At 44.7% G+C, this 25,928-nt stretch overlaps 1 long non-coding RNA gene across 1 annotated transcript in view; it reads left to right on the top strand.

Annotated features, from left to right (window-relative positions):
* Window positions 1-25,318, top strand: part of LOC307210429 — a 963,897-nt gene extending 938,579 nt beyond the window's left edge. The window contains exon 3 of the long non-coding RNA XR_013835991.1: window positions 25,166-25,318. This is a non-coding gene — a long non-coding RNA (uncharacterized lncRNA). The remainder of the gene's footprint in view (window positions 1-25,165) is intronic.
* The last annotated feature ends 610 nt before the right edge of the window (window positions 25,319-25,928 follow it).

Below are 25,928 nucleotides of genomic sequence, written 5' to 3'. Positions count from 1 at the left end.
TGTTTGATCCACTTTCAAAACCATCTAAAGGGGGCACCTTGATGCAATGACGTCAGGGACTGGTACGACTCCAAAGAATCTGTGAAAGAGCCAGGGGACCAGGGGAGGGACCCAGGAGAGGAGGCCAATGATTCATGGGGTTTGATGCCACCTGCAAAACAGGAGCCAGGGAGGAAGAAGAGTCCAGGCAGTCTGAGGCATAGGAAGGCATGCAAGAGGAAAAAGGGAAGGAGGATAAAGGAAGGTGGTGAGTGGAGGGAGGGAGGGAAGGACACACAAAGGCAGGCAGACAGATGGACCAACAGAGGAGGAATAGGAGAGGAGGAGGAGCAGAGCAGACCCCGATGACCGCAAAGGAAGGCACTGGTGGAATGTGAAAGTTGACGAAAAGCAAACTTTTTGAGTTTCTTGTCCATGGTCTCTCCCAGCTACAGAAGCACCGATTCAGCTTCTTGCCAAGGGCACAAAGGAGCCTAGGTACACCAATGCTTAGAACCCTGTACAATCAGGTTCCACATCACAGAGGGACCCTGTTGGGAATTTCCATTCCACCTTTAGTTGCAGACATGGAACTGTTGTGTGTCACATGACTGTTTACATTCCAGCACAGTTTGCTGGGAACTTCTGTTGTGTATAGCCTTTGCTTTTGACTCTCTCTCTGAGGAGACAAAAGAGAGACGACATGTTTTCTTTGTCCTTGATTTATGCTTAATAAATCTGTAGCTTACATAGAGAGAGCAGCATCTCTTCACACCTTCCCCCAATGTGTGAGCAGCCAGAGGCTGGGGTTTGCAGAGGGCTGGATGGGTAGGTGGGTGGGTGGGTGGGTGGGTGAATAATAATAATAATAATAATAATAATAATAATAATAATTTATTATTTATTATTTATACCCCACCCATCTGGCTGGGCTTCCCCAGCCACTTTGGGCGGCTTCCAAAAAAATATTAAAATACTGTAATGCATCAAACATTAAAAGCTACCCTAAACAGGGCTGCCTTCAGATGTCTTCTAAAAGTCTGGTAGTTGTTGTTCTCTTTGACATCTGGTGGGAGGGCGATCCACAGGGAGGGCGCCACTACCGAGAAGGCCCTCTGCCTGGTTCCCTGTAACTTGGCCTCTTGCAGTGAGGGAACCGCCAGAAGGCCCTCAGTGCTGGACCTCAGTGTCCGGGTAGAACGATGGGGGTGGAGACGCTCCTTCAGGTATACTGGACCAAGGCCGTTTAGGGCTTTAAAGGCTAGCACCAACACTTTGAATTGTGCTCAGAAACGTGCTGGGAGCCAATGTAGGTCTTTCAAGACCGGTGTTATATGGTCTCGGCGGCCGCTCCCAGTCACCAGTCTAGCTGCCGCATTCTGGATTAGTTGTAGTTTCAGGGTCACCTTCAAAGGTAGCCCCACATAGAGCGCATTGCAGTAGTCCAAGCGGGAGATAACTAGAGCATGCACCACTCTGGTGAGACAGTCCGCAGGCAGATAGGGTCTCAGCCTACGTACCAGATGGAGCTGGTAAACAGCTGCCCTGGACACAGATTTGACCTGTGCCTCCATGGACAGCTGTGAGTCCAAAATGACTCCCAGGCTGCGCACCTCGTCCTTCAGGGGCACAGTTACCCCATTCAGGACCAGGGAATCCTCCACACCTGCCCGCCTCCTGTCCCCCAAAAACAGTACTTCTGTCTTGTCAGGATTCAACCTCAATCTGTTAGCTGCCATCCATCCTCCAACCGCCTCCAGACACTCACACAGGACCTTCACCGCCTTCACTGGTTCTGATTTAAAAGAGAGGTAGAGCTGGGTATCATCTGCATACTGATGAACACCCAGCCCAAACCTCCTGATGATCTCTCCCAGCGGCTGCATGTAAATGTTGAAAAGCATGGGGGAGAGGACAGAACACTCATCCCCCACCACCACTTTCTGAACACGGCCCAGGAGGAAGGAGCGGAACCACTGTATGACAGTGCCCCCAGCTCCCAGCCCCTCAAGACGGTCCAGAAGGATGTTATGGTCGATGGTATCAAATGCCGCTGAAAGATCCAGCAGAACTAGGAAACAGCTCTCACTTTTGTCCCTAGCCCGCCGGAGATCATCAACCAGTGCGACCAAGGCAGTTTCAGTCCCATGATGAGGCCTGAATCCCGACTGGAAGGGATCCAAATGGTCCGCTTCTTCCAGGCATGCCTGGAGTTGTTCAGCAACCACTCGCTCAATCACCTTGCCCAAGAATGGAAGATTTGAGACTGGGCAATAGTTGGAAAGATGGTTTTTTAAGAAGCGGTTTAATAACCACCTCTTTCAGCGTGTCTGGGAAGGCTCCCTCACGGAGGGAAGCATTCACCACCCCACGAAGCCCATCGCCCAGCCCTTCCCGGCTAGCTTTTATAAGCCAGGATGGACAAGGATCCAGGAGACAGGTGGTTGGCTTCACTCGTCCAAGGAGCCTGTCCACATCCTCAGAGGTAACAGATTGGAATTGATCCCACACAACTTGACTAGACAGGACTCTAGCACTCTCCCGCCCTGGCCCTGCTCCCACAGTGGAGTCTACTTCTTCCCGAATCTGAGCGATTTTATCTGCAAAAAAACTTTGCAAAATCATTGCAGGAGATCATGTGGTCCGTACTGGGCCCCGATGTTGCAGGTGGTTCCGCTAAATTGTGAACCACCTGAAAAAGTCTCCTGCTGCTGTTTTCTGCAGATGCAATAGAGGCGGCGAAGAAAGTCTTCTTCACCATCGCTATCGCCACTTGGTAGGCTCCACGTTGAGCTCTAACCTGTGCCCAGTCAGATTCGGAATGAGTTATCCACCACCGGTGCTCTAGCCGTCTCAATGATTGTTTCATTGCCCTCAGATCCGTGGAAAACCACGGGGCTGTCCAGGCTCCATGCAATCGGAGAGGGCGCTTTGGAGCCAAACAGTCAATAGCCCTGGTTAACTCCACATTCCAGCGGGCCACCAGGGAATCGGCTGAAAGGCCATCAACATGGGATAAAGCATCCCCTACCACTCTCTGGAAACCATTTGGATCCATTAAGTGGCGGGAGCGGACCATCCGAATTGGTCCCACCTCCCTGCAGAGGGGATGGGTCGCAGAGAAGTCCAGTTGCACCAGGAAGTGATCTGACCATGGCACTTCTTTCGTTTCACTTTTACTTAGTGTCAGATCACCAACATCCATAGGGGTAAACACCAGGTCCAAGGCATGTCCGCGGCTATGGGTTGGGTGAGACTTATTCAGGGACAGCCCCATGGAGGCCATGCTTTCCACGAAGTCCCGAGCGGCCCCTTGTAAGGTCGTGTCGGCATGGATGTTAAAATCCCCTAGGACAACCAAACTAGGTGTCTCCAGGAGAACATCCGCCACGACCTGAAGCAGCTCGGGCAGGGAATCCTTGGTGTAGCAGGGAGGTCAGTACACCAAAAAGAATCCTGTACTGCCCCATTGCCCAACTTCCAGAACATGCACTCGGAAAACTGGGTCTTCCCAATAGGACGCCTGGTGCAAACTAATGACTTCCTAAAAATCACTGCAACCCCCCCTCCCCACCCACATGACCTGGGTTGCTGTACATAAGAGAAACCTGGTGGACAAGCAGCGGCAAGGACAGGCCCATCTGCTTCATCCAACCAAGTCTCTGTTACACATGCCAGGTCAAGTCCTTCATCCATGATCAGTTCATGGATGGCAGTGGTCTTATGAATCATTGACCTGGCATTGCACAGCAGCACCTTCAGGTCACGTGGGTATCCCTTGCTGATTCTAGTATCCATCCGGAGCTATTCTCTCTTCCTCCATGTAATTCATGTAAGAATTACAGGGAGGAGAACAGAGAGGATACAGAAATGATATCCGGGTAGGACAGTGATGGGCAAACCTGTGGTCCTCTTTCTGTTGTTGGGCTACAGCTCCCATCACTATTGCCAATTGACTCTACTGACTGGGGCTCATAGGAACTGAAGTCCAATAACATATCAAGAAGCACAGATTCCCCATCCCGGTCTAGTGTTATGAGAGGAAGAGGAAAAAATACCTCTAATCAGTTTCTGTGCTCCATGCATAATTTTTAAACCACTACCACACCGTATCCCCCCTTTGGTTTTCTTTCTTTTTATTTTTAAAGTTCCAAATATTGGATAGTCTTTCCCCATAAGAAATATGTTCCAACCCCATTGTCATTTTTTCCCCTTTCTGTACCTTTTCCAACTCCACTTATATCCTTTTTTCAGAATATGGCTAGAACCACATGCAATTTCCAAAATGAAGTCAACTATCATTTTTATAAAGACACTACTGGCAGTATTATTTCCATTTCCTCTCCTCATAATTCCTGGCATCAAATGTGCCTCTTTTACTGCTGCCAGACACTGATTTTATATTTTCACTGAGCAGCAGTGGCTCTAGGGGATAGGAACCTTTTTTTTTTGTGGGGTGGTGGGCGGGGGGGGGGGGAGTTGTTACTATTTTAAAACAATTGGGAATCAGAAATCTTTGGCAATGTACTACAAGTCACCCAGAGATTTGTCACTGGATCACAATCTGCCTTCTGTCTGCCCCTGCCATAAACCCAATCATCCTAGGCATTGGCCTCACAGTTTGGCAAATTTGCAACTTACATAGCGTGCTCTGTGTTCTTTGCAAAAGAACCACTAGGTGTCACTGAAAGGTCAAGAAAAGAAAATTGAGATCTTTAAATATTCTTAGAAGGTTGCAAGTATTATTCAGATCCCTGGAAGAAGAGCGCTGCAAGGACAGAACTCAAAAGAAACATTTTTAAATACAGTGGTACCTCGGGTTACATACGTTTCAGGTTACAGACTCTGCTAACCCAGAAATAGTACCTCGGGTTAAGATCTTTCCTTCAGGATGAGAACAAAAATCGTGCTCCGGCGGTGCGGCGGCAGCAGGAGGCCCCATTTGCTAAAGTGGTGCTTCAGGTTAAGAACAGTTTCAGGTTAAGAATGGACCTCTGTAATGAATTAAGTACGTACCACTGCACTCAAATTGTAGCAAAGGCAGTCCAGGTCCCAACCGTTTGTGCCAGCCCTCTCTTAGCTACTGTTTTTAGAAGGCAATGGGCAGCATGGCTTGGCAAAAACTGGGGGCTGAGGGCCACTTTATGGATTTCTTTAAAGCCCTACCTATATTTTCCTCCATAAACTTACCACTGTTGATCCAAACAGTACTTGATATCCCCCAGGCATGATTCTGCAAGTTTAATGAAGGAAGAATAACAAATAAAGCATCCCTTTGGGATTTAAGACAATATTAAGGGCATAAAATGAGCCCTGGTGGATCAAAACAGAAGCCCATCAAGTCCAGTATCCTGTTTTCACAGGACATGAGAGCCACAGCGCTCTTTTTTAATCTTACTTTTTAATGCATTTGAGGCACAATGGCAATCTGTTGGTGAATGATTACGAGTGACCACAATGCACAAAGTCTATCCTCCCCACCCCACCTTGTTAGCGCTAGTCCTAGTACTGTTGCTCACTACACATGTAGCCTGCTGTATAACCCCAGACAGCCATGAGCAAGGCTGCCATTCATTTCCCAAAACAAGTTGTGTAAAAATGCAACAGCTGTTGTTGTATACTAACAATGAATCCTTATGTATGTTCAAAAGTAAGCTCTGTTGAGTGTCACAGATTCCCAATCCCTGCTCTTTAGGATTGTAGGGAGAGAGGCATTCATGCTCTCTAAGTAGAAAAGAATACTGCGCAGCAGTCTATGGCTCTCTTAGGAGATTTGGTCTTCAGATTAGTCCTAATTCCTCTCTACTGGGCATCCATGCATTCCCCAAGGCTCCGCACAAATAAACTATCTGAGAGCTTTCTTTCCTTTAGGTTAACTTGCTTAAAAAGAATGGATTCTGCGGTACGTCATGGCTGAGACATTTACCAAGAATATATACATACATAATCTTCCTCTCTTGGCTCGTTGGTTTCTGTTTTCCTTTCTTTTCTCCCCTAGATAAAATTGTCTCCTCTACAAATTGACCTTTCAGGACACAGCTCAAAAAAGTCCAACAGGATAAACAGGAAAAGCCACCACCCCCTCCCATCTCTGTCTCCGTTGACATAGTTTCGGTCTAGTTCTTGGTGTCAAAGAAGTTATTCACCTCGGCCATCAATTTGCAGGCCCCATGCAAGAGGCGGGAGGGGGGAAGGCAGGGAGGCCGAGGGTCTGCAGGAAGGCAAGCTTCAGACTTTGAGGCCTTCGTGTAAAACAAGACTTCTCTGTGTTTTCCCTGAGAGTGTGTACACATCCTGTCAGGCGATACTCACTCCTGCCAGGCCTGCGCACACAAAAAGGGCACCAAGAGGAGCCAAGAGCTATCCAATGGCAAATTCCACCATTTAATTGAGAGGTAAAGGGCTTGAGGTATTTATGTCCCTCCAGACGTTCAGTGGGAGCCATGCTGCCACTCTACACATTACGCATTCCGGCTGTGAGAAGAGGATTCAATTAACTGCACCTCTGACTGTCAAGGTAACAGCAAACAAACGTGTAAGGAATGATGCCCAAACATCCCTATGGTGTACAGCCTGGCAGTCCCAATTCTAACTAGCTAGGCCTTGACCACTTGCAGAGTTGGCTTTTGTGTCTGACTGAGAGAAATTCCAGAAAATGCTTTCCATGTCAAATGCCCATTAACTGACAGCCTCCCTGAAGTGATGAAGTAGAATAGCCAAAGGCACTCAGGATTGCCTGTAAAATGGTACCTCGGGTTACATACGCTTCAGGTTACAGACTCCGCTAACCCAGAAATAGTGCTTCAGGTTAAGAACTCTGCTTCAGGATGAGAACAAAAATCGTGCTCTGGTGGCGCGGCAGCAGCAGGAGGCCCCATTAGCTAAAGTGGTGCTTCAGGTTAAGAATAGTTTCAGGTTAAGTACGGACCTCCAGAACGAATTAAGTACTTAACTCGAGGTACCACTGTAATAAAAATATGTAACACATGCATAACGTAGCAAAACTGACACATGGCCAATTTTAGTTTATGGACAACCACTACCCTATTGGATTGTTCCAACATTTGCAAGGGGGGGGGGGTAAGCAGGACTGATGATCAATGACTGTACTCCTAACCCTTTAAGACAAAATATGAGGATTTTTGTTGTTTCTCGTCGTTGCCTTCTCCCCACTTTCCTGAGCAATGAGAAATTCCAGGCCCTGCATTGTTCCAGTTTTGTTTTCCTTGGGAGCTAACCAAGTAGAAGCAGCTCCCTGCGTGGGGTAGAGTCACTACTCTAGCTTCCCAGCAGGTTGACCCCTGTTGCTTACTGGGAGAGAGAGGGGTGAGGCAGCTGGGAGGTTGGTGTGGTGCAAAAACACCAGCAGAGCCAATCTAGCACTTCTGCTGGCACATTTGCACTGTGCTGACCTCCCTGCTTCCTTGCCCTCTCCCTACCAGCGAGCAGCGATGACCTACTGGCTGGAAGGAAGGAGGGATGGGAATGAAAGAAATCAAATAAATTTGTTGTTGCTGTAATATTTGCCTTGTTTACGCTTATAGAAGTGGAGCAGAAGTGGAGGCAAGCGAGGGGCCAGAATTGCTACCCCATATCAGGCCCACAGAGAAAGGCACCAGGTATGCCATAAATTCCCTTAGATTAATATCTATCCTTGTCGAAGTTATATTCATGTTTCACAGTCATAGTACGTGCTTCCTTCTTTATAATAGATTAAGGAATTAAGATCATAGACACATGCAGAAATAGCTTGTAGCAAAACCTTCCTGGAATATTGTCACTTCAGAATGCAGGGGTGGGACCATATGACTGAATGCTTAATCACCAATGCCCTGTTTATGATTTGGTTAGTTTTATTAAGAGATTTTAAAACTGCCTTTCAGGGCACTTTACTCTCCCAAGGCAGTGTAAAAAAAGAACAACTCACAAAACATAAAATATACAAAGGACAGCATGAGCATTGAATCACATGGTATTATAGGATGATTGACAGGTGGGTGGCGCTACCAACATGTCAGAAATGATTCATGGAAGGTAGGTGAGTTCTGGATCTGCCTGCTGGTCGGGTCCATTGCCTCACTCATGTCTAAAACCATCAGATTAAAGTCCCATTACACCCCCTTAAAATAAACAAAATTTGGTGGGTAGGTAGATCCACCCCACACATCCCATAATAATCATAACTTTTTAATTTTTCTAAGTGGACCTTTCTTCTTCTTTTTGCAAAGCAATAACATTCACGCCTTCAACTCTGTCAGCATGCAGAAGCAGAGAATTGTCGAGAAATACAGGGATTTTTTTAGAATAACCACATGTGGTGCGAAACAAGGGTGCCCCAGCATTCTTTCTCCAATCTCTCACCCTCTTTTACCTGATTTGAAACCTGGGTTTTCCACAGTCCCACACTTCAGTATCTTCTTACTGGCCTTACTTCTCATTGCCATTACAACCAGGCAGCTGGCCCGCAAGAGCAGCCTAGTCAGAAAACCCCATAGAGCCCCAGCCCTAATTAAGGAGAGAAGCACCAAACTTCCTAAAACCTGTAAGCTAAGGGAGGGCCCCCATGATTGACACAGCAGTCACAATTCTGGAAATTCAGAATTAGCAGAGACCCAGCGTGGTGCAGTAGGGTAGAGTATGGGACTCGAATCAGACTCAGGTTCCAATCTATACCACAAAGCTCACTGTGTGCCCTTGGAGAGACATCACTACCTTACAGGGTTGGTGTAAGAATTTAAAAACAAACAAACAAAAAACTGGGAGACCGAAAACTGCATATGCCAGGCTGAGCTCCTCCAAGATAAGTATGCAACAAATAAGAAGAGCCTCAGAAATATATGCCATAGGGTGGTACGAAACGCAGAGTCCTGCATCTGCATTTTGACCAGACACGGGTCATATTTGGAAATACATTGTCTCCCTGCCCCCTCCCTTTCACCAGAAACCAGATCTGTCACCACACATCAGCATGTTGATTCCACATCTCTCCTCATCACCTCATTAATGTCAGCAGCCAGTGTGCATATTAAATCCTCTTTTAGCCCCACCCAGCCCTGAAGGCATAAGGCAGGAGGGCAAATTACTCCAAGGGAGGGGGGAGATGGTCTTTCCTGTTAAGCAGGTTAGGGTTGCTCAGTGTGTGTGTCTGTTTCGAAGGTCTGGTATCTGGGTGGCAGAGCCCTCAAAAGACACCTGTATAGAGAAGGGGGGAGGATTTATTTGGTTGCAAAGTCAGCTTCTGCAGTGAGGGCTTAGCACCAAGAGATCTCACCCCCTCCTATTTGCAGTGAAAACTCTGGTGACACAGAACAGCAACATTGAAAGAGCCTCTGATGGGAATTCTTGGGATTTACACGCTGTTCTGCTCCTCCTGCCTGACTTGCCAGCTTATGACCCCTTTAGCACTTGCACAGCCAGAAGAAATTCAGCAGGTATGGTTTCTCTGACATGGATAATGCAAAGATGGTTTGATGCAATGTGTGAAACGCCTCTGTGCCTACCTACCACAGACAGGTAGTCAAAGGGCAAAAGAGCCCACCAGCAAGGGAGAGAGAACTACCAGAGGCAAATTCCCAGCAACAGCTGCTTTCCATCAGGGCTTGACCTTGCCTTGCAACAGGACAAAGCAGCTGGTGGCAAGAGGAGCAGAGTAGATAGGCAAGAATGGATGCTTGAATGGTACAGCAAGGCTTCCTAAAGTAGGAGTGGCAAAGCTGGTCATTGGCACTCTCCCCAAGCCGCACACCCTCTCTCTAAGCCACACCCTCTCTTCCCAAGCCACACCCCTCGGTGGTCCCATTTCTCACTCTTCTTGAGTACTTCTGCCAATTAGGATGTGTCCTGGAACTCAAATGTCTCTTGTTTGCCTGGATGGGGGATAGAAAAGAGTGCATGAAGAGCTTAATAATTATTTCACTATTAATACACTTCTTAACTGTATTTCAGTTCAACAATTACTTTGATAAATACATATTGTGTTATGTGCAAATGGCTTTAGATACCTGTTAGGTCCATAAATAGGGACGCGAGTGGCGCTGTGGGTTAAACCACAGAGTCTAGGACTTGCTGATCAGAAGGTCGGTGGTTCTAATCCCCACGACAGGGTGAGCTCCCGTTGCTCAGTCCCTGCTCCTGCCAACCTAGCAGTTCGAAAGCACATCAAAGTGCAAGTAGATAAATAGGTACCACTCCGGCGGGAAGGTAAATGGCATTTCCGTGTGCTGCTCTGGTTTGCCAGAAGCGGCTTAGTCATGCTGGCCACATGACCTGGAAGCTGTATGCCAGCTCCCTCGGCCAATAATGCGAGATGAGCGCCACAACCCCAGAGTCGGTCATGACTGGACCGAAAGGTCAGGGGTCCCTTTACCTTTACCTAGGTCCATAAATTACCATATAGCATATATTCAACACAAAAAACAGTGACAATTTGTTGTTGACAAAGGACAGCTGGACATATAAAGGGCCCCATTACCTTCAGTAGCTTAGGGCTTCATCAAACCTAAATCCGGCCCTGTAGCCCACTATGCCAAGATAATATTTACATTCATTATTCTGGTCATGTGGCCCTCCAGCTGGGAAAAAAAGTTACATTCCTTGGCCCTAACAGGAGGGAGACACTATTTGGGCTACAGACTGAAAACTGCCCTCACACATCCACTCTGCTTTCATCACATAGAAAGTTCAGGCTTGCAAACTCTGTGCCTGTTTGCAAAGTGGGGACAGAGGCAATATGAGGACAGAAACAGCCTTGAGACATGATGGAGGCTGTGGTCAGGTCTAGATTTAGGAATCACACAGTGCTTGTGAGGTCAGTGAGCTGAGAGGGTGCCAGCTATGGACCACCTACTCACTTGACGGATGAAAAAAAAATAGGACAGACAGCTCATCTTCACTAGTAAAGCTGGTTGTACAGACACCAGCGTTGCATTAACATGTTTATTTTTCGAAGCCGGTGGAGCACAGTGACTAAGGGACTGGCAATGCAGTCTTAGACATGTTTACTCCTCACCACAGCATCCATGTTTACGAAGTTCAATGAGGTTTCATAGAATCATAGAGTTGGAAGAGACCACAAGGGCCATCGAGTCCAACCCCCTGCCAAGCAGGAAACACCATCAGAGCACTCCTGACATATGGTTGTCGAGCCTCTGCTTAAAGACCTCCAAAGAAGGAGACTCCACCACACTCCTTGGCAGCAAATTCCACTGTCGAACAGCTCTTACTGTCAGGAAGTTCTTCCTAATGTTTAGGTGGAATCTTCTTTCTTGTAGTTTGGATCCATTGCTCCGTGTCCGCTTCTCTGGAGCAGCAGAAAACAACCTTTCTCCCTCCTCTATGTGACATCCTTTTATATATTTGAACATGGCTATCATATCACCCCTTAACCTCCTCTTCTCCAGGCTAAACATGCCCAGCTCCCTTAGCCGTTCCTCATAAGGCATTGTTTCCAGGCCTTTGACCATTTTGGTTGCCCTCCTCTGGACACGTTCCAGTTTGTCAGTGTCCTTCTTGAACTGTGGTGCCCAGAACTGGACACAGTACTCCAGGTGAGGTCTGACCAGAGCAGAATACAGTGGCACTGTGCTGGTCCAGGGGGGAGGTTACCGTGGGGCGAGGTCCAGGACCTGAGTTGAGGGTTGGCAGACAGTCCTCCTCGGGCAAAGTGGGGTCCACAGCGAGAAGCCGGGCAAGGACAGGAACTCTGGGGGAACAGGACTGGATGCTGGCCGAAACAGCTCATCAACGACGTTGCTCCCACAACCTGGGACCAGGCTGACTGGCCTTTATCTTCTCTGAAGCCAGGGGCGGCCCCGGCCCCCAGGAGACCCACCTCTCCTGGCCTTAAGGCGAGCACTCCTCCTGGGAGAAACCAGTTCCCTTTGCCTCTCTGCCCTGAGCCTCTGCAGTTCAGGAGAGGCTGAAGGGTTACTGGACACAGGGGGAGACTCACCTGTAGGCACTGAGTCCTCAACCACCTCCGGAGCCAAAGTCGATTCACCTGGTGCCTGCTCCTGAGGACAAATAAAAGACAACATCAGACACACAATAGACATTATTGAATATCTAGAATGTCATAACAAAATCCCTGCTGCTTTAATGTTCGTCAACGCCGAGAAGGCTTTCGATAATGTCTCCTGGGGTTTTCTAATAAAATGTCTGGAAAAAACAGGGATAGAGGGCACATTCCTAGAAGGAGTTAGAGCAATATACACACAACAAAGAGCCAGATTAATTATAAATAACAACCTGACAGAACAGTTTGAAATAGCAAAAGGTACTCGACAGGGGTGCCCTCTATCACCGCTGCTGTTTATCATAGTCTTAGAGACAATTACAAATAAGATAAGGAAAACCCCAGAGATCCGTGGTATAAAAATCGGCGCGAATGAACATAAATTGAAAACATATGCAGATGACCTTATGTTGTCATTGGAAGAACCAAAGGAGAGCATCGGCAAAGTTATAAAATTACTAGAAGAATTTGGAAAACTATCGGGATTTAAATTGAACAAAGAAAAAACCAAAATAATGACTAAAAATATGAAAGAAGACATCATAAATGAACTTGAAAGACAAACTGGAATTAAAATAACCAAAAAAGTAAAATATCTTGGAATTTGGATAACTATGAAAAATATAAATTTGATGGAAAATAATTATAAGAAAACATGGAAAGAGATAATGAAGGACTTGGATATATGGAACAGATTACACCTCTCGTGGTTGGGCAGAATGGCGGCAATTAAAATGAGTTTATTACCCAAATTACTCTTCTTATTCCAGAACATTCCAATAATTAGGGGAATTGCAATATTTAAAGAATGGCAGAGACTACTTTCCAAATTTATTTGGCAGGGAAAAAGACCCAGAATTAAATTTAAATTGCTTACAGACCAAAGAGATAGGGGGGGTCTTGCGGTCCCAAATCTGAGGTTATATTATGAGGCCGCATGTCTTTGTTGGGTAAAAGACTGGATCGTCATTAAAAATAGAGAGATGTTAGATCTAGAGGGGTTTAACTTAAGATTCGGTTGGCACGCTTATCTATGGCAAGATAAGGGAAGGGTTCATAAAGGTTTTTCTAACCATATTTTCAGAGGGCCACTATTGGAAGTCTGGGAAAGGAATAAAAAATTGCTGGAGCAGAAGACACCCTGGTGGCTATCACCAATTGATATTTTAACAATTAAAAAATTAAACATTGAGGGGGAACGATGGACGTATGAGGACTTACTAACCAAAACAGAATCCGGGTGGAGGATTAGACCATACGAAGAAATAAAAAATAAGTTGACTGGTTGGATTCAATATCATCAAATAAATTCAATGTGGACGGAAGACAAAAAGATTGGAATAAATGAGAAAAAATCTAGATTCCAGATTGAAATAATAGAAAGTAAAACAAAATTATTATCAAAAATGTATAACCAGTTGCTTGAGTGGGACACCAAGGATGAGGAAGTAAAGGAGGTGATGGTGAGGTGGGCGGTAGATCTAGGGTATAATATAGAGTTTGATAAATGGAAGGCTTTATGGTGTAAAGATATGAACTTTTCAGCATGCACGACACTTAAGGAAAATATGTACAAGATGATGTACAGATGGTACATAACGCCGATAAAATTGCATAAAATTTATAGAACAGGCGACAAACTGTGTTGGAAATGTAAGAGTAAAGAGGGCGAATTTATTCACATGTGGTGGACGTGCGAGATTCTCAAAAAATTCTGGGAATCTATCTATAATGAATTTTTAAAAATTCTCAAATATACGTTTGTTAAAAATCCTGAAACCTTCCTGCTGGGGATAATTGGCAAAGATATTAAAGAAGAAGATAGAACCCTTCTTCAATACGCAACAGCGGCCGCTAGAACCCTCATAGCACAGTACTGGAAAACAGCAAAAACCCCAACATTAAAGGAGTGGCAATTTAAATTAATGGATTACTTAGAATTGGCAAAATTGACTCAGAAAATAAGAAATCAAAAAAGTACAAAATTTAGTAATGAATGGGATAAATTTAGAATATATATGGAAATAGAGACAAGGGGAAAATCAAAATGTTAATCAGAAATATAGATGTATTTTAAAAAAAAAATCACAGTAGGCATGAGATAACGCTTACTACGTTATAAATTTTATTTTGGAATAGATACAGCAGAAAGATAATTAAGATAACATTATCCGAAATCGAGATAAAGGGAAGTCGATCAATGTTGTTGTAAAATTAATGTTGTGTTATTAAAGTTGTGTTGTTTATGTTGTACGTATTTTATGTTCTTTTTCTTTTCTTTTTTTTCTTTTCTTTTTATGTTTATTTCATTTACTTTTGTCTGTTGTATGTCTGTGAAATATAGTTATGCAAAACTTAATAAAAATATTAAAAAAAGAGCAAATGGTTTGCTTATGAGTGACTATGATCAGATCCATGCATGCACATGTATCTTCTTATACAAGATAAATCATAAATTATTAAGGATAAATTATCTGCACAAATGTTTCATTAAAGTCATGAAATGAGCTGCAAATCCAGGCTTTAAAAAAAAATCAGATATTTAATTACAGAGCAAATGAAAGGGCTGAAGATGCTCCTTACCTGGGGTGCCACAATACTGTACTCTTGGCTCCTCATGCACCTGAGCCATGGGGGATCACTAACCGAGACTTCCTCTGTAGATCTCAGTGACTCGGCAGGGATGAAAAGATTCAGCCTTAAAGTATTCAGGACACAATTTGTTAATGGACTTGTAAATTAATACACAAAACTTGAACTTGTCCCAGTAACATATAGGCAGCCAGTGCAAGCTTTCAAGCACCAGAGTCATGTGCTGGTGGTAGTCTGTCGCTGCCAACATAGAACATGAATCATATAGAAGAGCAAGGCTTCCTGAGGACAAATCAGCATTGCTCCTGCAGAGGAAAGGCTGGCCTCACCAGTGCTGTATTACTCTTTGCACTGGTCAACAGATATAGAGAGATAAGCAATATGGTGGGCTCTGTCCCTGCTCCTGCCAACCTAGCAGTTTGAAAGCACGAAGTGCAAGTAGATAAATAGGTACCGCTCCGGCAGGAGAGTAAACAGCATTTCTGTGCACTGCTCTGGTTTGCCAGAATGAAATATACTCAGAGTCGCAAAGTGATTTCATGCTCTTTATTCAGCTCATAGTGGTGAGGAGGAATGAATGAAAGTCCCCTCAAGGTATCTGCTTTATATACATTATTTACACAATGGGCTGCACATGATTGGCTAATTCCGGAATTCTGCTGTAAGCCAATCAGGTTGTGGATTCACTTCTATCTGGAGCATGATTGGGTAGTTCCTGCCAACCAATCATACTGCTGCATTGTTCTAGGACCAATCAGACTGCTGCATTCTGAATCCTATTGTTCTAGGACCAATCAGACTGCTGCCTTTTGGATCCTATTGTTCTAGGACCAATCAGACTGCTGCAGTTTGGATCCTATTCAACTCAGTACATAACACAGAAGCAGCTTAGTCATGCTGGCCACATGACCCGGAAGCTGTATGCCGGTTCCCTAATGGTCAGGGGTCCCTTTACCTTTACCTAGAAATTTGGACTCTCAAAAAGCAGGGCAGGCTTGCTATGTAGCAATCTGTTTCTTGTGGCACCATGAAGGATGCTCAGGAATTTGTGTTGGACTGGTGCAGCAATACTTTTTATAGCACTAACCAAAGGGAAGGGATAGTGCCATTTGGGCTTTGCGGCAACAAAATGTTGTCACTGTCAAAAACTTTAGACACACTTCACAAAAGATATAGAAAAGGTCAAGTGTGGGGGGTGGGCCTTTTCATTTATACAAAAATTTCTAAGTAGACTCTTGCTCTACTCCCAAGGCTCTTGAAACTAGAGCTTTCATGTGTTGCTAGGCTCACAACAGAATTGTACCACCTGGCACTCCACAATGTATTACATTTCTCCCCTGTTTTAACAGAGCTGACTGCTTCCCATGGGAACAGCTTCATCTTTGTTTATTTTAAATGCAATAAAAGAATATAAAGGAAAGAAAAGGGGGTGAGGGGAAGAGGCAATAGAGTAAATATAGACACTCTACTTCTTCAATCATTTGTGCAAACTGTAAATCACCAGAGATCAGGGCTCCAGTTCTTCACCTCTCTGTGTTTTCAGCCTAATATAGGCACTCAAGTTTGACCATGTTTTGCTCCCTGAATTTGGATATTACCATGTCTGCAGTGGATTTTCTCTTCCTTTTCTTCATGTTATATCAGTTTCTCTGGTTCATCAAGGACATGGGTCCAAACATGCCTCTCATACTCAACTTGATCCAAATTCCTTAGAGCGCTAAAACAGAATTTTAGGTTCTGTGTACACTTTCATTCCTGTCCCTCACTGTGCCACAGCTGGAGGGAAGCAGAGAAGCAGTTTAATTGTAAGGCTATGTAACAGCATGTATGCATCAATGTAATCAAGTGACAATAGCTCAATGCCCAGATCTCATAAAGACAAGCAATTCTTTCATCTCAACATTTGAGCCCTGAAGATCACTTGCACATCAGCATGTGGTCAATGGACAACTGACACAAACTGTGCTTCATGGGGCCAGCATTAACACCTGGCATCCTTGGGCTACTGCCAGGGCAGCAGCACCCTGGCAGGGCCCACCACCTTTGGGGGTGGCAGGAATTGCTGGTCCAGAAGTCTGGGCAGTCCTGGGCAACCAGGTCTGGCCACAATATGAATTTCTTACAGCACCCCTCCTCCAATGCAGCATCACTCTGGAGCATTCTGGGAAACTAAAACAGTGTCTAGACTTAGCCATCCAACCTGCCATGGCGCAAAAATGCTGGAGGTGTCTTCCCTCAAGGCACATTGCCCAAGGACCCTCTTAAAAGCTAGAACTGGCCTTTATGATATACATTGTGTGTATAACTTTGGCCTGAGCTACATAAATAAGCAATCAGTCTGGGGAGTCTGTACTAGCACTGGGATACCCTCAAGAAGCCTTTTAGGTTTGTGGATTGTACTTCACCTCGTTAGAGTAAGCCCATTTAACTTTCTGGACACGAAACAATGCAAGCATAGTTAGTGAAGAGGAAAAATCACAGACCTCCAAGTTTTATGGGGAGTTAGAATACTTCCCAGTAGTGATGTACGGAAATGAGAGCTGGACCATAAATATGGCTGATCGCTGAAGAATTGATGCTTTTGAATTATAGTGCTGGAGGAGACTCTTGAGAGTCCCATGGACTGCAAGAAGATCAAACCTATCCATTCTTAAGGAAATCAGCCCTGAGTGCTCACTGGAAGGACAGATCATGAAGCTGAGGCTCCAATACTTTGGCCACCTCATGAGAAGAGAAGGCTCCCTGGTAAAGATCCTGATGTTGGGAAAGACTGAGGGCACAAGGAGAAGGGGGCGACAGAGGACGAGATGGTTGGACAGTGTTCTCGAAGCTACAAACATGAGTCTGACCAAACTGCGGGAGGCAGTGAAAGACAGGAGTGCCTGGCGTGCTCTGGTCCATGGGGTCACGAAGAGTCGGACACGACTAAACGACTAAACAACAACAACAAGAATACTTCCCCTGTACCCTCAACCACCTGCTAAAAAATGTAACTGTAGAAAGGCATCTATGGTCTTTCATCTGACACTGGTTTTACCAGCTAGTGAAGGATATGTAGAATTTATTGTATCACCAAAGCAGTTTATAAATATCCATAAGTGTTATATAGAAGGGAAACAGAACAAGCAGTGCCTTGGCCTAAGGTGCGCTTAAAGGTCACTGAAAAGGTCGATAGTTTGATTTGTAGCTCACTAATTTGGCTACACAGCCTGTTAAACATTAACCAAGGCTTCAGTTTCTGCCGATGCTGAGGAACTGGGGACACTGAAATCATGCGCTATGTACCGGTATGTGTGAAAATTGATTCACACATACACACACCCCTTAGTGAGCCAAACTAGCTACCATGGGGAAATGTATCTTGGCAAGCACAGATAACTGCTGAAAAGTTCAAAATACTCCTGGAATAACATCATCATGGGCACTGAAATGTTGACTGACTGACAATTCCCAAATGTCAAACTTCACTGTGAACGGTCATGAAGCATTGATAATTTGTGGTTGGTAAGGTGGAAACGTTTGAGGTTTCATGCAGGAGATGTGGAGTGGGGTGAGTGGCTTTGGAGGAGGTGCTTGTATTTTTGTGGACACAAAAATCAGTTTCAAATTCATTCCAAATTTAAAATTTCTGTTCTAGTTCAGAACAATCATTTCTATTGACATGTTCAACCTCGAGCCTTTCCCATTTATTTACAGCATTTAACCTATACAACAAGGGCAAAGCTTCCACATTTTCTGAACTGCATGAAATGGAGTCCCTTGCACTAGAAACATGAGAGGCTAATTCATTTTTCCTGGAATAAGAACTGGACAACATATGTAGCAGCTGTCACCTGTGCCCAATAGTATAAATGGCTATCAGTAATTCACACCTGTGTATAAGTGGAGCCATTATTCGCAGCAACATTCACCAGCATTACATTTAACCAATTTCCATTCATGCTATCTCTGCCTCAGGATCTTCTTTGCTTCACGATCTTCTCTACTTCACACCATACATGTTAAGCACAATGCTTCCATCCAAGAATTGTGGGAATTGTAGGTTACCTCCACAGAGCTACAATTCTCCACACCTTTAGCAAACTACAGCTTCCATGATCATTTGGGGAAAGCCATGTGTTTTAAACACGTAATTGGATGTGACTGTAATAGCCTTTCTCAAACAAGATAACTCAAATGTACCAGGCAACTAAGCACAGCATTCCAAAATATAAGATTACTGTTCCTGTACTACTTTCATAGGATGAAGACACATTTATGCAGATAAATTGTATGCACATTTCACTAAAATGACAATGTCCTTTATCATTGTCACTTATTTTTAAATAATACCTGGTGTGTGACAAATGTACATCATCACGCCTTGTGATCAGAAGCAAATCTTACTTCATCTTGCATACACAGGGCCAGTCCACCCATGAGGCAAGTTGAGGCAACCACTTCAGGTGGCAGAACCCACAGGGGCAACAGATCCCAATGTAGATCTTTATTCCCTGCCCTCAGTTGTTTCTAATGTAGACCTTCATTCACCCCTTCTTCACTGGTGGGAGGGGAACACCATTTTGTGGTTTGCCTCAGGTGCCAAAATGTCTTGGGCCCTGTATGTACATGTGGTGGACACCAATGTTTGGAAGCTGTGACCAGTCATGGTTTCCCTCTGCATGTGTATTCATCTACATACAATGGTGTACATGGGATGTACAGATGTTTTCCTACTTAGAAGAGATAACTATGTGAGAAATCCTTCACAGGGGGGAGCAATAACTCAGAAGCAATAACGCCATATCCCTTGGTTCTTGTTCCAGTGCAGGATATTACACTATGTCAGAATACTTCAGCAGACATTGCTGTGCAGACAACAAAGATACATGAGCAGCTTCATCCACGTCTAATGGCTAATTCTGCCCCACAGATGCATAGGGAAACAAAAAGTGAAGCCAAACATAGCAAAACATGCAAATAAAATTGCCATAAGGTTAAGTTTAGAAAAATTCAAATGATTTTTTAAAAAAAATCTCTCTGAGAAGTTGCCCCAACCTGGCTAGAGCATAACTTGGTCAGAAGCACAGTCTGCTCCCAAAAAACTCAATGGCAGGTGGGTGTTTCACCCACTTCAGATCTCCATGTTCCCATCATATTTTTCACACCAATTTCTACGCTCATGTTGATTCTCCTGGCAAGATTTTTCCCCTGCAAGGATGGAAAGGGCAGGATTTTGTGTTCTTTTGGCTGCAGGGCACAAGAAGCTTGGGAAAATGAAATCAAGAGATGCAGTTGGCAACAACAAACATTCTTTTGTGAATGCTTCACTAATGCCCAACAAATATGGAAATAGCTAAAAAGCTTCCAAATTATGTCACTGGAGTCAATGGAGCATAGTAGATACATGTGCATATGATGAATTAAATTAACTTGGTTTCTCCTCCTGTGATCAGCTTAATTTTCTGTTTGCACAAATCTGTATGTGGATGGTACATATTCCTAGGAAATATCTGGGAAGTAAGAAACATGGGGCTGTATCCAACTGTTTTACTTACAGTAGACCCACTAATTTAACCAATCCAAGTCAAGAACATAAGAAAAGCCTGCTGGATCGGGCTAATGGCCCCTTAGTCCTGAAAACCGCAAGCTATGGACTTTGGATGGTTGCCCTGGTTGACCAGGGGGCCTGGTAGGAATTTTTACCCATTTGGCAAATTGGCACCAGCCTCTTGGTTTTTCGCCTACCTCTTAGCAAATCATCACAACTTTTCGGGCATTGGTGGTTAGGTATTGGAATATGTGTCATGTGTTGGTGTGGCCATCACCTACGCCTCCCCTTGTTGGGTATTCCGTTAAAGGAATCCGGTGGTCATGGATCCTGTCCGATGCCCTGCTGCTGGCTAGGGCCATGGCACGACCCCCCGGTGACATCAGGGGAAGCTTCCAGTTGTATTTGCATCAACAAGCTCCTCCCACTGGTTGTTAACCTTCAAATGCCCCCCCCCCGGCTGCACGGGGTGGGGTCATATATAGGTTGTTTGATCCAATGCCTAAGCCAATACCACTCACATGCTGTAACCAATAAAGTTGTGGCCTTCTTTGGCCCATTAACCTAAAATACATGTGTCCTTGTGTCTTATTTACCCCTACGCAGGTTCCGGGTCCTTGACTCACAAGAGCATTCTCCCCTCCTGTGGTTTCCAGCAACTGATATTCAATAGTATTGCTGCCTCCAACCACGGAGGCAGAGCACAGCCATCATGGCTAGTAGACATTGACAGCCCTCACCTCCATGAATTTGTCTAATCTTCTTTTAAAGCCATCTAGATTGGCGGCCATCACTGCCTCCTGTAGTATAGGGTACCGTAGTTTAAATACGTGCCACGTGAAGAAGTTAGCCATGTCCATAATTCTCACTCATTGGCCATATTTGCCGAGGCTCAACAAGACCTGGAGAGAGCCACAGAGTTCCCAATCCCTAATGCAGGAAAGAAATTGTGCATTAGATATTCTTAATGAAAGTGCCAGCAGTAAGTTCTAATGCAGAGAATAAGCTGAAATGGGAAATGACCTGATTTCTATGAGGACTAGTTAGTTCCTCAGAATAATAAAGATTCTCTGTTTCTCTGGGGGGATTCATGACGACGAGTGACTATCCTTTAAGAATATATTGAATGGCACTTTCCTTACACTGTGGAAGACCTGCTGGCAAGGCAGTCCATCAAAACCTGTGGTCTGCAGCTGAAATTCGTAATTATGGTGAGATTATGAAGCAGAAAATGCATAGCAGACAGTGGGTGAAAAGCACAAAGTCAGTTTCCTTCAAGCTACATAAATTTTGACACTCAAAGGAGGAACAGATCCTGTCATGCATGAACAAAAGCACAGAGGCAACCTTTAAGATGAGAAATGATGAGGGCGAGCTCTTCCCTTTGAGAACAGTGTGACTTTCAGAATAAAAATAAATAAAAGCCTTCAGTCTCCAAGGGATGAGATCAATACAATCAACTTTGACAGCATCTTTGTGTCATTGTGTACTGAATTACCAGATGACATAAACATGTAAGAATCACAGTCAAATAATAAGGAAATGTTGAGGAGCAAAAACCGCAATGGGGCAAAACCTAAAAAAGTCAAATCATAAACGGCAACTGCTTTGCTTTTTTTCAGGAGATGAAAACTTAGAGACTGGGAGACTGAAATCACATCTTCATTTCATGTTGCTTTAAGTGGTCACCCACAGATATTCTCCTGCTTCAGTTAACAGGCATTCAGATACTGTATGCTTTTCCTCTTTTAAATGTCATTTATGATTACCATTCCAGCTAGTGTGAGAGACAACACATTTGCTTACCCTAGAAGCTAGTCTGTTCTCCAAACTCCTCCTCCTCCTCCTCTTCTTCTTCTGTCCTACAACAAGACTCTGATGAAATCGCATCATGACTAGTGATGCTAGTGACAGCGTATACCAACCTTTAGGTCTTTTTTTGGCATTACCTGCCTTGCAGGCCCCACCACCATAACAATCTCTAGTGAAACTAACAAGGTCAGAAGAAAGGAATAGCAATTTCATCAGTGCTTTGCAGTTTTATTTAAAAGGCAACATTATGCTCACAGCTCTAGTGCAAGTACATATCGTTTTGAGGGGGGTGTTTCTTAAAAATAGAAAGCGTTATAGAAATGAAATGAATAACGATAATAAGTCTTTTCCATTACCATGTTAGTTTCACAAGGGGTTGGGGACACTGAATAAAATGACAATGATCGATTGACTGATTGATCCCATTTCCATCCCATCTTTTCCTCCCTGGAGCCCAAGGCTCTCTTCCCCCCGCCCAGATTGTGCTGCACCGGAAAATGCCATGCAGATCGGACCTGCCTCCTCCTCCTCCTCCTCCGGTACCTCAGACAAACTTCTGGAACTGCCATGGCAGAAGGAGGAAGAGGAGCGGTGGCGCACAGGGTCAAGATAAGTTTTTCTTCCGTTTTTTGGTTCTACACTCTAGTGTGAGCCAACTGACTCACGCTGCAGCGCAGTATCACAATAACACCCGTCTTTTGGTCCCTCACTCAGGCGTGGCCAGCACAAGGAGCAAAATCGGGGCATTCAGGATTGGGATCAGAAGCCGCAGCAGCTTCTGTTGATTCGGGATGTTCGGGTTAAATCAAGACACTTAAGGGGTCTGCCAGCTCCACTAAAAGATAAGCAGAAAATTAAGATTGAAAGGCCTGGGTGAAATAGAACATTTTTTCCTGTGCCTAAAAACTGTACTGGCACCAGGTGTGCCTCCCTGGAGAGAGCATTCCACAAACGGGGAGCCACCACTGAGAAGAAGAAGAAGAAAAAGTAGAAGAGTTTGGATTTGATACCCCGCTTTATCACTACCTGAAGGAGTCTCAAAGCGGCTCACAATCTCCTTTCCCTTCCTCCCCAACAACAAACACTCTGTGAGGTGAGTGAGGCTGAGAGACTTCAGAGAAGTGTGACTAGCCCAAGGTCACCCAGCAGCTGCATGTGGAGGAGCGGAGACACGAACCCGGCTCACCAGATTACGAGACTACTGCTCTTAACCACTACACCACACTGGCTCTCAACTCAAGAAGGCCCACAACTCGTGTCACCACCCTCCGCACCTCCCTCGGAGGGGGCACACTGAACAGGGCCTCAGGTGGAGAACGCAGGGTGCAGGTTGGTTCATGTGGGTGAGGCCATGGAGATACCGCCAGAGTTTATAAATTAAAGGCTCAGAATGAAAACTGGTGGCTCGTAATGCTCAGCTTCGATTCACAGGTGAGCATTTGGTTCCAAGTTCTTTTCCAGGTGAAATATGAATCCAGGTCATAAAAAGGCTTCTGTCTCCCATTCCTACCCAGCTGCCCACCTCAGGTCTTTTCACACATGCGCCTCAGCAGTAGGAGTGCAGCTCAAAGGCACTATGCATAGCATGTGTGAAAATCTCACCCAACAGTTTCCCCAGCAATGGCAAGTTTCCACAATGAAACAGGCAATTAAATGTAATCTGTACTTGTATGTAACCTTTTATGGATAATTAGTGCATCTGTAAAGGCTTCCAGGCCAGTTCTCTCCCTGCCAAATCCTCAGGGTCTATATCATCCCAGATTTGGCTGTATTTTTAGAAAGATTTCTCTTTTTATTTTATGAAGATCAAACGTTTGCTAGCTTAACCAAGATTAGAGGCCTTGTGCTTTCAAGCTGTGCAATCAATAGCTTTTCAGAGGCTAATTTCTTCCATTAGACTGAAATATGACAATGCCATTTTGGTGATGTGGTGCTTTTCGTTTCAACAAATGACTACTCCAGATCAGGAACACAGTAGACAGGAGGGATTACAGTTCAAGATGGACTGAGACTTGGATTGTCAGACCTATGTTCTCAGGGAGGAGGGGGCAAGAAATGCTAGGCTCAAGTGCTCCTTTCTACTCTGTACCTTCATCGCAGAACATATTTGTAGCTGAAAGGTTCTTCTCTCGAGATGCAGGTGTCTAATAATAATAATAATAATAAAAAGACAATGGAATTGCAGCCAAGCCCTATGCATGTTTAGCTGGAAATGAGTCCAACTGAGTTCAGTGGGTCTTACTCCCAAGTAAGCAAGTATGTTTAGGATTGCAGCTTAACAGTGGAATCCCATACAGTCTACTCAGAAGTAAGCCCCACTGAGTTCACTACTCCCAAGTTAGCCATTATACAATGTACACGGACTCACAAAGACCCTCTCATCCAAAGCCTTTTGTCTAAAGCATAGCATCTTGCCGCTGCAACAATCACCCAGCTGCTAATTCTGAATCATTTTAAAACTCTTCATTCTACAACCATTGCCAGGAAAACCATTTTTTATCAGTCCTTCCTTTGAGGCATTTTCCCTATCAACTTTCCTGCTTCTTGTTGACCTAACAATCTATGGCAATTGGTCCTAAAATCTCTGGCAATAAAAGCAATCTCATCTGCTTTCTAAAAAAACAATAACCCTAAACTCTCAAAACTTTATACATATATTAAGACGGTTATCATGTCAAATTTGCCTCAGTCTTCTCCTCTCAAGGCTAAGCACATACAGAATTGCAGGTCCTTTAACTCTTCCATATACGGAGGCACTTTAAAAACCCTTTCACCTCTTTGTTGTGCTTTGCTGAAACCTCTGTACTGAATTGCACAAAATCAATTGTCTTCCCATCATAAAAGGGCTGCCGCAGACTAGCCAGGATTGCCACATTCCTGTAGAATGGTTGAAGCTAATTTCCAGTGAACATGTACTTCCTGGTAGATGTCCTTTTCCCTCTCTCCATGTGCAATAGGTGCACAGAAATTACCATAACTTTTCTCTGTTGCGGTGCAAAGCTAGGGCCATGCATTCTGCAGCAAGAAGGAGAAGAAAAGCCATTCTTCCTTTACCATAGGATACGTTTCCGAGCACAATTCAAAGTGTTGGTGCTGACCTTTAAAGCCCTAAAAGGCCTCGGTCCTGTATACCTGAAGGAGCGTCTCCACCCCCATAGTTCAGCCCAGACACTGAGATCCAGTGCCGAGGGTTTTCTGGCAATTCCCTCATTGCAAGAAGTGAGGTTACAGGGAACCAGACAGAGGGCCTTCTCGGTAGTGGTGCCCGCCCTGTGGAACGCCCTCCCAGCAGATGTGAAGGAAATAAGCAGCTATCTTATCTTTAAAAGACACCTGAAGGCAGCCCTGTTTAGGGAAGTTTTTAATATTTAATGCTGTATTGTTTTTAACACTCGATTAGAGTGGCTGGGGAGACTTAGCCAGATGGGCAGGGTATAAATAAATTATTATTATTATTATTATTATTATTATTATTATTAGAGCCCTGCTGGATCAAACCCAAGACCTATTTAGTCCAGTTGTGTTCTCACAGTTGCCAGTCAGATGCCCATGAGAAGTCAATGCTTCCACTCGTGTTCCCCAACAACTGGCATTGAGAGGCATAGTGTTCCTGCTATGGGGGAGGAAAATATAGACACCACGACTAGTAGCCATGTGCAACCACTGCTTTATTGATTGGGGAATGGAGCACCACATTCCAGGTGAGCAGGATAACATTCAGTCCTGCATTCCCCCACCTTCAATGGAACAGTCCAGGACTAGTTTTGCCATGTGAAGAGCTGTTTGTCAAGGTTGTTGAGTGGCATCCATCATTCATTGCACAGCAGGTATCACAAAATGCATGTGGATGTGGGTAAGAAGCAAGAACATAAAACAGGCTTTCTTCCTCTGTGATCGCCAGAGAGCAGCAACTGTGGGCTGGAAGCAGGGGTGTACCTAGGAGTTGGCCAGGTTGACCCCCACCAAGGATGCAGGACCAGGGGGATGCAAAAAACATGCCTC

The sequence above is a fragment of the Podarcis cretensis genome (genome assembly GCF_951804945.1).
Source record: "Podarcis cretensis genome assembly, chromosome: 2".
In the NCBI taxonomy this organism is placed as follows: Eukaryota; Metazoa; Chordata; class Lepidosauria; order Squamata; family Lacertidae; genus Podarcis; species Podarcis cretensis.
The sequence above is the reverse complement of the archived record's forward strand: the minus strand, read 5'-3'. Positions and strand labels throughout refer to the sequence as shown.